This window comes from Neomonachus schauinslandi, chromosome 5, assembly GCF_002201575.2.
Source record: "Neomonachus schauinslandi chromosome 5, ASM220157v2, whole genome shotgun sequence".
Classification (NCBI taxonomy): Eukaryota; Metazoa; Chordata; class Mammalia; order Carnivora; family Phocidae; genus Neomonachus; species Neomonachus schauinslandi.
Genome location: NC_058407.1, coordinates 92689123 through 92706481, shown reverse-complemented (window position 1 = coordinate 92706481; position 17359 = coordinate 92689123). Strand labels below are relative to the sequence as shown.

General features: G+C 44.7%; 1 protein-coding gene across 1 annotated transcript in view; it reads left to right on the top strand.

Annotated features, from left to right (window-relative positions):
* Window positions 1-17359, top strand: part of ETV6 (ETS variant transcription factor 6) — a 235021-nt gene that overhangs the window by 93199 nt on the left and 124463 nt on the right. The window lies entirely within an intron of this gene.

Below are 17359 nucleotides of genomic sequence, written 5' to 3'. Positions count from 1 at the left end.
CATTCCACCTTTCTCTCTCAGATCATCTCTTCCCCCTGCCTCTCCCAGCTCCCTGTCTGAATCCTCTACTGCAGCTTGGCAGAGCATCAGGGCCAACACACTTGTGCTCTTGGGGCCAGCCTCCAAAGCAGCCGACACCTGTCATTTCCTTTTTGTCTTTCTTTCCTGTGCTGCCACCCAGCCTACATGATACAGCGTGATGGGGCAGCTGGGGAGAATGAGTCACCTGATTCCCACCCTGATCACAGTGGCCAAGAAAATGCCAGGTTTTCTGGCTTGAACATTGTCCCGAGGGCACAGGTCCAGGTTGTAGAAGACACGGGGGGTCACCTTGGCCCTATCTTGGCTCCCCAGGATATTCACCTCCTCTCATTCCATCCCTCCTCAGAAGCCAGAAGGTTGCTTGCTGAAAGTGGAGAACAAAAAGAGACAGAGGATGTAGGCTCCTCTTTGCTCGCCCTGTGAGAATTCAGGGAATCAGGTGACTGTGTTGCTGGGAGGTCACAGGGGAATGTTGCTGGCTATCCCTTCTCCTCCAGTGAGGAGGTAGCTGGGATTATGGGGAGGAGCTGAGGGCCATGGGAGCCCTTCCTTCCCCTCCTCCAGCTTGCTGCGTCCGTCTATATTTACAAAGTTGCTGTAAGTGACAGCACATTCCAGCTTCACTTGGGCAAGGACAGAGCTCCACTCTCCCATCTTCTCCACAATGAACTTTTAAAGATGAGATTGGGACTGTAGCCGTGTCATGCCGTGCGAGGGTCATGACGGCAGGCTCTCCTGTCCTTGGTAAACCGGAGTGTTGAGGCCCCAGGGGAGTAGACGGGACTGGAAAAGATACCGGAGTCAGGTAATAGCATCTTTTCCTCCAGAAGCTGTCCTGTGACTGGCATATTCACTTCAGGAATAGTCACTTCCAAATCGAACACGCTTATGCCATGCCGGCAAAACACTCCTACTGTCTAATCTCGTTCATTTATTTGTTCCGCAAATAGTTACTGGTTATCTGTGCTGCGCCGGACACTTTTCTGGGTGCTGGGGATACCGAAGCGAGCAAAGCAGACCAAACTCCTTGCCCTTACAGAGTTTAAAGTCTAGTACAGAGAAGAAAAATGTATGAACGCTTGGCCCAAACAGAGATTTCTCTCATAGCTTTTTATCCCTTTGAGACATCCCCCGCAAGGAGGCCCTAACTCTTGGTTTGCCTCTGGATGCCTTTATTTTTGGAAGCCCTTTCACCACAGGACTGCCTGCCCATAAGTAGTTACCATGGCAGAAGAAACAAAGAAGCACACCAAACTAGCTAGTTAGAAGGTCTTCATTCTTAATTAGTTCTGCTGTTAAACTAGCTGGTTGACTGTGAGTCAGTCATTATAATACCCAGTTTTCCTACCAGACAATATTGTGACGCAACAAGAGAATGTTTAACGGCCCTTTTCACTTTAAGCTATCATAATCTCACTTAGGGAGTCCTTCTCCATACTTGGAACCATCTCTTCTATATCAACACTGTTTCCGGAGTAGACGGTTTCCTCATGGGCCTCAGCTGGGCTGCCTACCACGCAGTACAGGGCCTACCATGCGCCTAGCACACAACTGTAATAGCTCATATTTGTTGTGGGATTGCCCTGGTCCAGGAACTGTGTGGAGTCCTCTATGTAAACTATTTTATTTAATTCTCCCAGAAGTACCTGTAGGGTAGATGTTCTTTTAACATTCACATCATGCATAAGGAATTTAGGGCTTAGAGAATTTAAGGAACCTGCCCAGGTCACATAGTTAGTCGGGGTTAGAGTTGGGATTCAAACTCAGCTCCGTCTGACTCCGGAGCCTTGGCTCTTGTCTATTATGCTACTATGTAACTGTGTTTAGTAAGTACTTTTTGGATAGAGGGATGAATTCAGGGTTGACATGTAGCCAGTATTCACCGATGTGGCTATAGTGGCAGAAATGATTTATGGCTTGAATCTTCTAACTGGTCAATGAATTGTGGAATACTTTATGTCCCTTGGATGGATCCCTACATATATAATGATCAGATATAGGATTGTAGCGTATTACTGCCGACCTTAGAATATAATCAGGTGTTAGAGTATGGATTCAGGTCAGGGCGATGCCTCCTCGCTGGCAGCCTGACTTTGGAGACCTCCCGGGTAATCTGCATGAGCCCTGTTGGTCCTGACATCTGGACTGAATCCTCTGAAAATGGAGGCTCCCAGGCTCTTGCTGTTTGTCCTCAGCTGGGGCTTTCCACATGCGGCTGAGCTGCCCTCCTCCTCCTCCTGTTCCAGGATTCAGCTGCCCATCGAGCTGTTTGAGAAACATCTCATGTAGCCCCTAGGATGGTTGAGGCTGTGCCATATACTTGAAGATGCATCCCAGCTGGGTTTCCAAACCTAAAAGAAAATAAATATTCTAACAAGGGAATTGGGTTATTGCTGTTTTAATCTGGGATTCCAGACAATTCCCAGTGGAATGCTCATGGAAAGTACGGGGAAGAATCTGGAAGCCAAGACAGCAGCAGGACATTTATGGTATTGCTAGGTTGAAAGCATTTTTAGCTGCTTGTTTTAAAGAGATACTCCCCAGACTGGTGTGCCTCAAAGTCGTTTCTTTTCAAACCATTTGTCCTCATTGATCTCCCGATAAACCTTCTTGCTGAACTCTTTTTCTCTTTTCGTTCTTAAGTCAAAATATATCCCTTCCTGGTTGGAGGGAAGGCAGGGCTCATAATGGTGAAGATTCTCATACTGAGGCTTTCTCACCATTTTGTTCTGCAAACCCCAGGATTACCCAATCTGAAGACACAGTGTGACAAATTAGCAAGCTATTGAGAAGTAGAAAGTAATGCCTTTCCTTCTATTTGCCTATGATAAAAACAAAGTGATAAATGGAGCAAAGTGTTAAGTTGTGATTATAGAGGACTTGCTAGGGCCAGATGGGGTAGTCTGGGCCCAGGAAAGGAGGAGAGCCAAGGGGAGGGGGGCCAGCCCCGAGCCATCCTGGCCTGGCCTCCTCGCTGCCCACATGCGCAGGCCGGGCCTGTCAGCAGTCCTGCAGCAGATTTCTGGAACCTGCCTGTTTTACTAGGAGAGCAGACACAAGTATGTTTATTGAGAAGATAGAAAGGGCTTCTTCTTTATATTTTTTCCTCCTTCTACAAAGGGTACTGACTTATTTTTTAAGCTTGAGGGTAGAATAGCTGAAGTACAACAATTATAGCGGGTGGGTGGAAGACACAAAGTTCTAGTCCTTAATGGGAACTGAGCCTCTCGTTGAACCTTGAAAACACTTAAAGGACCAAAGATCCCCGAGAGTCCCTAGAGGAGCTCACTCTTGATTCTCCAACCACTGAAGAGAAGAGCCATTGCCTCATTCTCACTAGGGGCCTCATGATGTGAGGCCCCTTCCTTCCTTCCTAAAGATTTTTCATTTATTTATTTGAGAGAGAGAGAAGAGCGCGAGCACGAGCAGAGAGAGGGGCAGAGGGAAAAGCAGACTCCCAGCTGAGCAGGGAGCCTGACACAGGACTCAATCTCAGGATCCTGGGATCTTGACCTGAGCTGAAGGCAGATGCTTAACCGACTGAGCCACCCAGGCACCTCTGGCGGGGAGACTTTTCTAATTTGTCTGCCCAAAGACCACCTTCTTGTAAATTCCTGGGGAGGTGTGTGTGGTGAGGGGGCAGCCATAGGTGCCTCATGAGGTGGTACCAACCCTCAGCCTCTAACAGTGATGCTCAGGGCTGCCCATCTGATTATAGTAAGTATGCTTCAGACTTATCAGGCAGAATTTAAATCACTAAATGTCCTTTCTTTATTTTAAATTCCTTTTTACATGGTCATATTGGATTTAGCTGATAGAATCACATCTAATCACAGGCTGACATTATCTCTTTGCTCAGAGGCTCCGCGTTTTGCAGTGCTGGTTGGACCTTCTAAAACCCCTGTGAATTGATATTTAAAAATCAGAACCTAGGACTCATTCATCATTTTTAATAGGGTTATGGTTTATGATGTTGTGGGTTAATAAATAGCCATAATAGCTGCTTAGAGTTTTCTAGAATCGGAACACCAGAAATAGTCCCTTGGCTCTACTTCCTTTCCTTGTGAATCTTTCAAAATTCTTACATTACTACTCCTACTTGTGTGTGTTTAATAATTTAATTTAATGCCTTCCTTTGGAAATGTTACCTCGTGGCTCACCCACTTGGTGATTTTGCCTTCTCAGCAGAGTAGCTGAGTCGAAGACAGTCACGTGGCGAGCAAGGCTATATTAGAACCAGGATAGTGAAAAGAGATGCAGTGCCTCACTTTCCTAATTAGCTAGAGCAACCCACAATTTTATATACTTGCAAGTTAATTTTGTTCCCTGGGAAGAGGCAAAAATGGGAATGAAATATAATCGTATTTCATATTTTATATTGTTACAAGCAACAGCATGTGCTTCTATGTATTATCTCATTTAATCATGCAACCGTCCTTGAAGTAGGTGTTACTAAGTCTTTTTTATTGATGAGGCGACTGTAGCTCCGATAGGTCCACCGAATTGACCAGATTCACCCAAGCCTGGAAGAGCCGAATGTGGTGTCTACTTTGGAAGTCACCATTGAGGCTTCTGGGGAGAACACATTAATGACGGAGTCTTGTGGCCTTGGATGTAGCAGCAGTGCTGACTTTGGAGTCTGGGCGGCTATGGGTGCAGGGACTGGGAGCACTTTGGCCCTGGTCATGCACTTGACCATTCATTTGAGCTGAACCTCAACAGGTCGGCTTCCACCGGGAACCCGAGGTGGTTACTGTGGATAATTCACTCTGGTCTTTCCCACCCGTCTCTGCTGTTCCCCTCTCTTCACTCTCTCGTGAGCTCAGGTTGACGTTCAGTTTCTGTCTACAACCAGAGGGACAGAGCTGGCCATGAAGGCCTGAGAGGGCCAGCTCCAGGACTGGGGCTCATTCATGTCCCCACATTCCCTGGCATTTCACCAGGAATGACCTGGGAACAGGTCACACTGCTTTTTTTTTTGGCGTTTCCAAATGAAAAGGCCTGGTAGTAGGAAGGACTTGGGTCCAGATAGACCTGAGTGGGCTTGCATTCCAGGGCTGCCTCTCTCTGTTAGAGAGATGATTTAACTTCTCTAAAACTCACCTTTCTAATACACTTACTCGCGAGGGTTCCCCATAAGGATCAGAGCTAACTTATGCGTAGCACCTCACACAATGCCCAGCTCACTAGGGCTCTTTCAGTTTCCAAAGCTGATAAATAGCCTGTGTAAAGGGGTGGCTTCCTCATTTTCAAGGGCCAAGAGAAGCTTGTATGTCCTTGTTTGTTTCACTAAAGAAAAGGCCTAGAGTTCTGTCTACATAGCACTGAGACTGATTTCCCTAAGTCACACTGGAAATGAGCTTTATCCTCTAATGACCCACGATTTCTGGGAGCTCAAGTCCACTCTCGGGCACTTTCCTACCCGCATGCTCTCTGTACCTCTGTCTGGCATGGTTGTCTTCACTGGCCTTGCCCAGTCTGTAAATCTCCTTCCTCAGCCTTCACTACTCTTCTTCTCAAACCTAGCAAGTCCTCCCCTGTCCTCTGCCGTTATCAGCGTTCCAAAAATGGCCTCTCCTCGCACAGCTGCCCGTGACGTGTCGTGACGTCACCAGCAGAGTTGAGGCAAGGACATGGGGAAGATTTAATTCTCAGTCAGCATCTGACAGAGCAGTAGGGACTTCTAACAAAGATGGCCAGCCACCCGCGTTTTAGATCTTGTTTTCCTTAAGCCTTCCTTTGGGTGCCTCCACTTTTCACATTCAAATGCTTGAAGGCTTTCTACTTTTCCAGCAGCACCCGGGGGCCGAATCAGGGCCCTGCTTAGCTGCTTCAAACAGCTTGGAGAGAAAAAACAGCCCGCCACAGAACAGCCAGGATGCTTTGGAAGGGAAATTTCCTTTTTGGGCTTGCAGTCTGAAAGAATTTCCGATGCAGGCAGACGTTAATTCCTAGCTCCATGCTTCCTGATAAGGAAGCAGCTTCAATAAATGCAGCTATTTATAGATGTCTTTTTTTTTTAAAAATATATAACCAGAGGTCTATTGACCTTTTCTTTCACTTTGCATTTCATGCCGTGCGCTCTGTGTACATTTAAGGCAGTTCCTCCAGCAGAAGCTCTGACAAAGCGCCTTGATCCTGGGGGGATGGGGAAGGGAGGGCTCTCCGCGTCCTTGGAATTCTGAAGTTGACGTTTGGAAGCATTTGGCAATTGATGGTCCCTACCTGGTGCTGTGGGTTATTGAGGTGAGCCCAGAGACGCCCTGCGCTATTCTAGACCTAATATTGAGAGATGATGATGGACTAAGCCAGACAGCCATTTAAAAGTAAGAGCCCATGAGAACCAGTCAGTTCTCTGAGTAGAGACTAGAACAACAGGAAATAAATGATGTTCCCATTTCTTCTGTCTCCTCTCAACTGTCTCCCCTCGGACTTCCCAACCGTCAGGACCTCTGTGGTCTTTCTCTTGGCATATTAGGGCCCCTGTCCATAAGTTCCATGGCCGATTTCATATATAGCTACACAATCCTTGCAGACAGGCATGATGAAGATTCAGTGTGATGCTGGCTTGAAATGGCTTTCCTAGGTTACTCCTCAAGTCCTCTTCGTTATCACAAAGCATTGACTGGGCTGAGTCTATACAAATAGGATAAAGTTTCCATTCTCAAATAACAGATATTTTCTCCCATTTTGCTTCATGCCTAAGTGAAATCTTATCAGTAGCTCAGACTCTTGGAATTTCTGACAGGAATGACTTTGACCACCTCATCTTCATGTTTTTCTGGAGGTAAAAGTTGCCACGGACCTTTGGGTGTTACTGATTTCGCTGTTGCTATAGGAGGATTCTGGGTCAGTTGCCTGAACCATCCATGTGTGTTTTGGGGCTTCTTCCTTCTGGTCCCTTCTGAAGCAAGGTAGAGTAGGATTTGAGAGATAGAAACTGTCCCTGGCTCTGGCCACGTGCTGCCTGTAAATTCCCAAGAATAATTAGTTACCCCGCCCTGATAGTTCCTGCTTCCATCTTGGGTAGGTGGATTAAACTCCATTCCTTTGAAATTAGACTCTATTTCTGTTTCCTCTAGATGATGGGTAGAAATAGCCTCAAATGGAGCTCCAAGATTTCAGTAATAGAAATGCAGATTGCAGATCTAGGTACTGGATAAAGAGCTGTAGATGTGTGGTGGATGCAGATTAGATGCCTGGAAGCAAAGCAGAAGTCTAACCCAGGCGGGGCTGTGCAGGGAACACTTGATTTCAGCAATTCAACAGGGCTGGATTCTCTGGGGTGGGAGCATTAGCTAAAGCGGTTCACTGAGGAGGGTGAAGGTTTGTAACAATCAGGAAAAAAAAAAGGCACCCGGGTGAGTCTTGAAGGTCATGGAATAGTAATATCTTAAGAAAATTTACAGGTGTAGCGGGCAATCTATGTATTAGCTCCACCTTAGAAGTCACAATATTAAGATTTAATTACCCATTTGTTTTCTAGGAGGAGCTTATCTTTGCCAATGAGTTTCTTTTTTGTTGTTGTCATACCCCACTTGCAAGTTTGCTAGAACTGTGCTTCTCCTTAGGAGCTATTCTGAGGCCGACTGTGTATAAGATGCCACTCTAAAGAAATTTCTGTGACAGTAATGTGTGGAATAAGGAATCATTGTCAGTGCTGTTTATTGAGCACTTTCTATTTGCCAGGACCTTTCCAAATATTATTCTGAGTAATCTCTAACGCTGCAAGGTAGATATTATATCTGTATCTGTATCCGAGGCTCAGAGTGGTAAATCACTTGCCAGAGGTCACACAGAGAGAAGGTGAAGGAGTCATGATTTGAATCTAGATCAAAGCCCAAACCCTCAGGCTTTTTGTCACTTCACTTTGTTGCTTCTTCATTAGGAACCGATAGAAATCATGGTTAGAAGCTGTTGGTTAGAAGGAGAAAATCCAAGCTAACAGCTTGATTTTTTTTTTTTTTAAGTTAAGGGAAATTTTTATAAACTACAGACAACGAGGGCCAAAGGGATGAAGTGAGGGACATAAACTGAATTACGTTGTGAAGTAGTGGAAGAAAAATTTTCAAATTCAGTCCTCTATGCAGACTGTTATTTGTAGTATATTTTCAGATACCTCTATAAATTTTGGAATGTTAGAAACAAAGGTAAGTGAAAAAGAGATGATCCACCCCCCAGACGACTGTAAAACAGCTAGAAAGATGATGTGCTCAAACGGAGATTATATTAACGAGTTCACAAAATAAAGCTTTTCACTTCCTAATACTTTCTGTTAGTCTGACATGCTTCAGAAAAATTGTTTGACATCTCGGTGCCTCAGTTTACCTACATGGCATATGTTCCAGGAAATTCTACCACAGGGTAATAGAGCGGGGAGTGCACTTGTCTGGGGTCGGTCCTCTGAGCATTGGCCCAGTGTGCTCATTAGGGGGGGGTCATCCCAAACAATCTGTTCTTTCTCCCAGGGTTGTAGTTTCTTCATATGTAAAGCAAAGTAGCCTGAGTATATGATTCCCCTGGTCCTTCACAGGCTCAAACATTTTATTTCTTCTCTAATTACAGAAGAGAAGTGCAAGGGGTGTTAGCAGTGGCGCATTGTCTATAAACGCTAAGTATCATGATCGTTCACTTGACTTCTAGCGCTCAACATCAAATTTTAGTTCAGATGGTGGTGTTTCAGTGACACAGGAAACTGTCCTCTACTTGAGCTGTGATTGTCTTGTGAGGATGCCCTCTTGCAAGGAAATATGGAAATTCTCGACATCTGATACTGGTGGACACTTGCCTACATTGCCCATGGTCAGGATCGGGTACGGAGGCAGTTCCTTGGCCTTGCAGGTTTTCTGATGGCTGTCGCGGCCACTCGCCCCTTACACGGGGTCCCAAGAACCTTCTCTCTGATCTAAGGCCTGCTCCCTATTTCTTGTAGAACTGAGAACTGTCTGTGAGTTGGCTCTTTGCCCAGTGCATTACGCACAGGTGTGGCTTCTGGTAACTACCTACTTGACCCCAACTGCACCATTTGTGGGAATCCCCTCTGCAACTTGAGGCACGTTTGCCTTTCCTGTAATCTGTAAAAATGGCAATCTGCATTTTGCTCCCTCTGTAGATGCCCACTGGGTTTCCGGCTTGACAAAGCCAGCTGATCTGCATGGATAGGGCCATGCTATCCTCCCCCTTCGGCCAGCCTCATAGCACATGCACAATTAATACTGCATTAATTAATTATAGGGGGGGAAAAAAGCACAGTTGGCAAGGGAATGAAGGCTTTCAGCTTCTAAAGTGAAGGCTTTGATGCTGAGCTTTAAAGTACATTTCCATCCGCCCCAGCCAGCAAAGAGAATCAGTGACACTTACACCATCCCATGGGCATAGAAACTCACACCCAAGAAACTATTTCTAAATAGGGGCCCTGAACTAGTTACTCAGATCATCTACTTACTGCCCCGGGCTATGAAAAAGGGGTATAGGATCCGGGAGAAAAGAATTGCCCAAAGCAGTGGTGACTCGTGAGCAAAGCTGATGAGTGGTTTTATTTTGCCTCCTTAAGGAGCTCTTGGGTCACCAACATCAGGAACTCATTGTCGAGAAATAAATGTGAGCAGATGACTTGGTGCCAACCGTCTTGAAATAAAATTACTCTTTCTTCTTCCTCCTCCTATGCCTTACTTGAGGAAGTAAGTGCAAGTGCAAGTGCAAAGGCAGTGCCAGCTCACAGACCTGTTATTCTGATGGGTTGGAAGGTTCCTCTGTCTTGGGCAGATTTTCCTACTACAAGTGAACAGAGTGGGGGAGAAAAACGCTTTCTTTTCTTTTTCATTCTGATTTCTTCCACACCGGCGTTCTCATAGTTCTGACTCCCACACTTACTCTTTTCACTTCTTACGCGGGGTGGTGGTGAAGCCGCCTCACGAAATCCCCGCCCTAGACAGATAGTTCTCGTTCCCCTATTTACAGCTCTGTGTCAGGCATTTTGTGTGGCGCTCTGGCTGCCTTTAAAATTTGGCCATGAATTAAATATTCACCCAGATATTTGGGATTTTATTTTTAAAGGTCTTTTAGAAACACAAAAGCAGAAATTCCCAGAGAGAGGTATTCCTCACTGGAGAACCATGAGTTATAAATGTCCTTTTAAACTACACTTTAGTTCTCTGATCATGCTGAGAGGAACTTCAGAGGCCCACAGAAATCTAAACAGATGTAAAATTTGTTTGGACCTTGTAAAAGGAAAAAAATTTTTTCTTTCGATTCTTAGGCAAAGAAAAATTTTACTTCAGATGAATTCAAATGAGTGTGTGTGTGTGTGTGTGCGTGTTTGGTTCATACTGTTTCATAGCTACTACTCCAGATACCTGCTTCACAGAGCTCCTGTGGTGATTCCTATTACTCAGAGTGATCCAGGGAAAGAACTTGAAGAAATACGACTGGGTTCCGTAGCATGGCATTGTATATCTAGCTGTGTAGCAGTCTCCTCCTGTCTCGTACTTTTTTGCTTGCTAAAGGAGTATTGAGATTCAGAGAGTGGCTGGCTTCTAAACTTTCACTGTCCCAATGACCCTACTATGGATCTAGGACAGAGGGTTTGTAGCTGTGAACTGGGCCAGTGTTATGCTTTGGCAGGGTATGTGGTCACCCAGTTGCAGTGATTTAAGAGGGCCCTGAATTTAAATATCTCCCATCATGAACCACCATGATGTCTGAAGTTCCACTGTTAAGATACATTCCTCTTGGATTGGGCATTATTTCTACCAACCTCTACTTTTCAACAGTAAGTTGGTAGGATAACAGCTAGTACCTTGGAGAGTGATAATTAATTCCTTAAGTCCCTGGTATCTTCATGAAAATTAATTTATCAGATCTCTTGAATCTTTTGAAATAGAAGGACCACGGCCAGCACGGAGGTCAAGGGAGGGCGTAGCGTTGGGAAAAACTCTGTAATTTTGCTTGGGGCTGGCCTTCTCCATGGAGAAGACTGATGTAAAATTGGATGGAAAATCCAGGCCCCTTGATTTAGACAAAACATTGTGAACCTGGACCTCTGAGACCAAGATGAGTAATCTGATATTTACCATGTCTGGCTGTTAGTCTCAAGACATTGCCAGCGTCATATTGACTGAACAAAGTTGGAGCTCCTTCAGCACACGGTCAACTTCAGAACATGCAAGTTGTCTTCATTGCCTTGAGAGGAGGAGAGAATTTCGCATCTGAATCCTTAAGCCTTTCAACCATTCTTAACCAAAATGTCTTTGCCTCTGAAGTGACTGTTAGACTGTAATGCCAAGACCATGCTGCTATTATAAGGGACCTGTTAATCCAAGTCTCAAGTTGAAGTGGTCAGGAAAATCTTGACTTGCAGAGAATTTAAAGGAGCTAGCCAGAGGTGCGTGGCTTATTTGAGGAGTGGGCATGTGGAATTTGGGAGGAAGATCCTTCGTAGGTCTCTGTATGGAGTAATAGCTACCACTGATTGAGTCCTTATGGAAGGCACTTTTCACATGTATTATATCATTTAATCCTCATGACAGCCCTACAGGCGAGTTTTATTATCCCCACTTCACTGATGAAAAGTCAGGTTGAAAGAAGTTAAGGAACTTGGCCCGAGTCACAGAGCTGGTGGTTGGCAGAGCGGCTTCCTCAGACTCCACACTTTCCCTCCCAAATATAAGCCAAAGACCTATTCCCCAGACCATTCCCTTTGAGAACATGAAAAATAATGTTGGGTCCCCCTATGAGATTCAACTGTGGTTAAAACGTCATAAATTTTCGAAAAAATAGAATAACTCACTGAAATAAAATTGTAAATCCACTCCACGGAAGATATCTACCACAACCCCAAAACCTCAGGGTTAATATTCAGATTTCAGTGAGCTATATGATTCTCACTAGTCCCTTAAATATCTGCTCTCTTTCCTGGTAAACAATATCCCTTACAGAGTCCGGGCACAGGAATAGCGTAATAAGATCAGATTCTCTCTCTCCGCCATTCTAGTGCAACCGCATCGCAGGGTGAAAATCCTGGGCTGTCTCAGTCCCTCATCTGTCTGTGTCTCTCTTTGTCCCACTGCCTTCTCTACAGTTCGAAGTCCAATGCCACTCCCTCGTTTTGTGCTTTAGGTCTCTGTGTTGTTTCCTTTATATGCACACACATTTTTTTTTTTAATGAAGTGATTTGAAATGGAAAATTAAAAACTTAACTGTGCGTCTGGCAGTTTCCTGCTAATATGCCTCTCTGCTAAGAAGCTTCAGAAAATACTATATATTATTATTCACTTCACAGCTGCTCCAGGCGCGCACCCACTTAGTCATTCACAATATGTCTGAGAGATTAGTTTTACAAGGCTATGGTTTGAGATATTTTTCCCATCCATGTTTTCCTTAAAATCCTCACTGGGGGAAGTTTGTGTAGGGGAAAAAAAAAAAAAAAAAACCCACCACCCTTGATACAAGGGAATTTGGTAATATGCGTGCTTTAGAAGCTCTAGTGGGCTCTTTTATTTTCTTGCACCCTCTTCCTTTGAAATACTGTAGTCTTTCGGTGACAGGTCTCAAGTCAGTGTGTGGGACTGAGAGTGAGAAGAGTGTTTTGCTCCAGTGTGGTTGTAAACCTCCTATTTTGGTGTCAGATGTGTGAGAGAACCACTGCTCAGGCAAAGGTAGTAAATTATGCCATAATAATACTGCTTCATCTCAAAGGCCAGGTCTGATTTTTTTTTTTTTTAATATTTAAACTCCATGAAGAAAGAGATTTTTGCCTGTTTTATTTACTGTTTTTCTCCCAGGTACCTAGAGTAGTGCCTGGCACATAGTAGGCCCACAAGGGAAAATAATTTGGGCCTTCGTTTAGTAAGAACAGCTGTAGAAATGCAGTTTGGGGAGGGGGCCCTCTTTGTGTAAGCATTCATGATAGCAAATGCGATTTATGAAAAAACTGGGACGATGTGGGAAACATCAAAATAAAATGTTTCGAGTAAGACAGACCAGAGTCCCTGGCTCCGCTACCCCTCCGCACCCCTGCACCCAAACCAAGTTGTCCTGATTTTCCGAGTCTGTTAAAACTAAGAAAATTTTAACTGTAAAACAGAAAGGTGCTTTTGTGTTGTAGCGCCTCTGGATGACTGTGGGGTGCCTGTTTGTGAGCGTGTTCGTGTGTGTGCTATGGAGGTGAGTCTACAGATGGGCCCATTTCTCGGTGAAAAGTGCAGGCACTGAATCCCTCTTGGAGGGTTAGAGCTCTGGCTGTTACACAGGATGGGGGTGGGGGGCAAGGGCACAGGAGAATGAAGAAGAGGGAGGAAGGGGTGCGCCAGGGCCAGTTTCAGTGGGGTCCCCGCCCCGGGGTGAGAGCCCAACTGTTTACCCGACATCCCAGCAGCAGCAGAAAGCCAGGGGTGTTTTCGGGACTCAGCTGCCAAAGTTTCTTGAAACAGCTCTGCTCAAAGGCATATGCTGGGCTCACTTCTGAGGGAAATTTCCTTTTTGGGGAAGTTGAAGCAAAGGAATTTCCTGTGTGGGCAGACAGAGCTTCCTGACTTGAAGGCTTCTTGGAAGGGAAACAGTTTCATAATGAAATGACAAATTAAAGACATACCAGCCGGGTTCACTTCAAAACAGCTATTGAGAGTACAGGCAAAGCCCTATTATACTCCCTCACAGAACAAAAATAAATCCCATCCTGACAGGTTTCTGTATGCTGGATGATATCCGTCCCCCCGCACCTTCCTTCACAGCCTTCTTCCTCTCCCTTCCTCCCACCCCCGCCATTAGCTGCCACCATCTCTATCTTTAACCATTCCCGAGAGCAGCCAGAGAGGAGGTCTGGAGCATCTCTTGCTGCCTTGCTTTGTGGCTTCGCCCATCCCTGACCTACATGGAGGCCTCGTAGGTCGTGTCACAGCCCCATGCTGCTGAGACTCACAGAAATGGCCTCTTTCCTTCCCCCTCTGTCACAAACAATGATTGAGGATGTCTTTAGCAGTGGGGTTAAAAAGAAAATGCAGCCATTTCCTCAGGCTGGCCTTTAAAATCTTGTACACGGTGCATGTAAGTGCTGTTCTGGTCTGGGGAGCTGGGTCTTTGCTTTGGGGAAGGAAATAAGGGTCCGCGTTGGCGCAGAGGACGTACTTATACCTGCATATATCATTTTCTGCAGTTCAGTCAGCCTGCATTTTTTAAATTGACATGAAGATGCCTTATGAAGTAACTTTCTTTTTTCAATGGCACAGACTGGGAGGAAGAATGATGGCAGTATCATTTGTGGGTCAGAATTAATTAGTCTTAGCCTAATGAAGGGAAACCGCACAGTTTTAGAACCAGATTTCCGAGTTCAAGTGCCAGCTCTAGCAAAAGATAAATGGCAGTGTAACCTTGGACAAATCACTTAACTTCTGGCCTCAGTTTCCTTATCTCTGAAATGGGTACAGCAAACCCCTTTCCACACCGTTGTGAGGAAATTAGATTATGATTTCAGAAACACTCTGTAAGCTCCTCCAAAGCCTTTGCCAAATGGCACTCATTATTTAGCCATGATTGAGGTCTTTGGGGATTGAAATACAATATTAGGTTGAAAGAGCAAAATTGTAGAATTTGTCAGTCAATTTTGCAAGTATCTGTTACAGATTTTCTATGAGTACAGTGTGCTTGGGCTCTGTGGGGAGAAATACACAAAGGATGAAGTTTAGAGTGGCCACAGAAAGAATCTTGAACTTGGGGTCAGGAGGCCAGGGTTCAGTCCTGGCTGTCAATCAGTAGCTCTGTGGCTTGGGGTGAACTATTTAGCCACGATAAGCCTCAGTTGCTTCTTTGTAAAATTGGGGGAAATCAGACGCTATGACTTTAATAAGTTCTGTCCAATTCTGACCTTGTAGAAGCCATTTTACGAGGTCCCGGCCTTTGACAGTTGTTCATAGGATTTATTCTGAAGAGCAAGGAAGAACAATTCATTGTATAACAGCCTGTCTGGTGAAGAAACTTGCATCAAAAAGCTAGATATTTTTTATTAGTATACGTGATAAAAACAGGAAAAAATGAGTGCATGCTATGTCAGCTATAACATTTCGGTTTTGGGTGTTTCAGTGTGAATGCTGACTTAAAAATAACTAGGATCCTGGGTTGAATATGGCGGTTTCCTCAAGAGAACCTGCCTTTGATTTACCTTCTCTCAGCTGCTCCAGGGGATGCTCAGCGTGTTTCCAAATGGTTGTTCATTGAAGCCATTGCCATCGTGGATAGCCTTGTCCAGATAGGCTTCTAGCAGAGAGGGCACAATGTTGACTCGTCCTGCCAATCAGGTTTTAGTATGTGCTGATCTGTAATTGAAGGACTGCCCCATTATTCTTCCTCCAGTTTCAGTTGGTGTGAGTAAAGGACGCTTAGTGACGTTGCCTTGAAGCATGTTTTCTCAGCACTTTGATTTGAGAAAACTGAGGCATTAGAAAAATTCGATTGATACTGTGTATAAAATCACAGTTGCAAAATGGTGACAAGCCAAGCACTGTGTAAACAGCTGTCATTTAAGGGGGCGTGTGTTGTGTGTTCCTAGTGCTCTAATAAATTGTCTCATTAATTTTATCCCCCCAGCAAGTCTGAGAGGTCCGTGATACTAAATTCACCTTACAGAAACTAGGGCTTTGAAATGTTAAGTAATTTGCTCAAGGCCACAGAACTGGTTGGTGGTTGAGCCAGAATTTGAACCCAGGTCGATCTGCTTCAGAACCTGTGCTCTTCACCCCTTCTTGGAAGCCCAGCTGTGTTGTCAATTGTTTTAAATTGACCTCGGTGGGCGCCTGGGTGGCTCAGTCGGTTAAGCAACTGCCTTCGGCTCAGGTCATGATCCTGGAATCCCGGGATCGAGTCCCGCTTCGGGCTCCCTGCTCGGCGGGGAGTCTGCTTCTCCCTCTGACCTTCCCCCCTCTCGTGCTCTTTCTCATTCTCTCTCTCAGATAAATAAATAAAATCTTAAAAAAAAAAATAATAAATTGACCTCGGTGCTTAGAAGTGATGTCAAACCTGTCCCAGGCCTCTAAAAAGAAAGAGCAGTAACCTTGTAGTCTTGCAATGGCAGACTCTTGTAATGGCAGAAAAGCCTGCGGAAAATAATATACGTGGGCAATAAACTGAGCAAACATAACCGTGCCCTTCACCTCTGGAAGAGAGCCCATCCTGGCTCATTCGAGGGCCAAGTTGGCCTGGAACGTCACTGACCAGCTCTGGCCACACCTCATCAATTAGGACGGAAAGGCCATGCTGGTCATGTTTCAGATAGGTAAGGAAAGTGACTGGTGCCAGGTTGTATCCTTTTCCTTGTGAAATTCCTTGGAAATATTGTTTGTGACTGCCCAGGGTTGTTCTGAAGAAAATTCAAATCTTGTTCTACTCAACAAGCATCGATTGAAGATTCTGCTCAGTGCTAGGGGATACAAGGATGCGTAAGGTAGGGACTCAGTCTTAGCAAGCAGAAACTTGGATAATCATTCAACAAAACCAGTATTTACTGAGAATCTACTGTGCCCAGTAGAATAGTAATTACAAGAGACAAATATCTCAGAAATTTACAAGAATATGTTTTAAATATCCACAGAAAATACGGGTTTTTTTCCTTGATTTCTGTTTGATTTTATTAACTTTCCTCTGTACAAGTAAGCTTACAGTGTGTGTCCTCTTGTTTAAGTCCAAAGTTTTATAGTTGGTCACTTACTTAACTACAGTGTAAGTAGCTCCAGAATTTCTCCTCCTCGTTCCCATTGTTAATCTCATTTTTCTTCCCCAAAGAATATAGATTTTTAAAAATAGATTTATTTATTTATTTGAGGGAGAGAGAGAGGGAGGGAGGGAGCGCACCAGTGGGGAAAGGGGCAGAGAGAGAGAATATTCAAGCGGACTCCCGCTCCCAGCGTGGAGCCCATCATGGGGCTTGATCCCACAAGCTACGAGACCAGAACCTGAGCCAAAACCAAGAGTCGGACGCTCAACCAACTGATCCACCCAGCTGCCCCAGGAATATAGATTTTTAAAATTATTTCTCAATAAAAGCCAAAATATTTTTAAAATTCACTTATATTTAAAACACAGATAACATCCAGGAGAAAACCTGAGAAAAATGGGATTTTGATAGTACTTAATAATAAAAGATTCAAAGGACCAAGTTATTCTTTGGCATATATAGCAAAAACACTACATAGGTGTTGTTTTGAGCTCAGAGTAAGGGGAGAAATGGAGGCATTCCTCCTGTAGAGAAATGTAATCTCTGATTTCAGTTGTTCTTTGGCCTCCAGCAGCCAGTGGGGTCTTTTGAAAAAATTCTTTTTCCTCATGACTC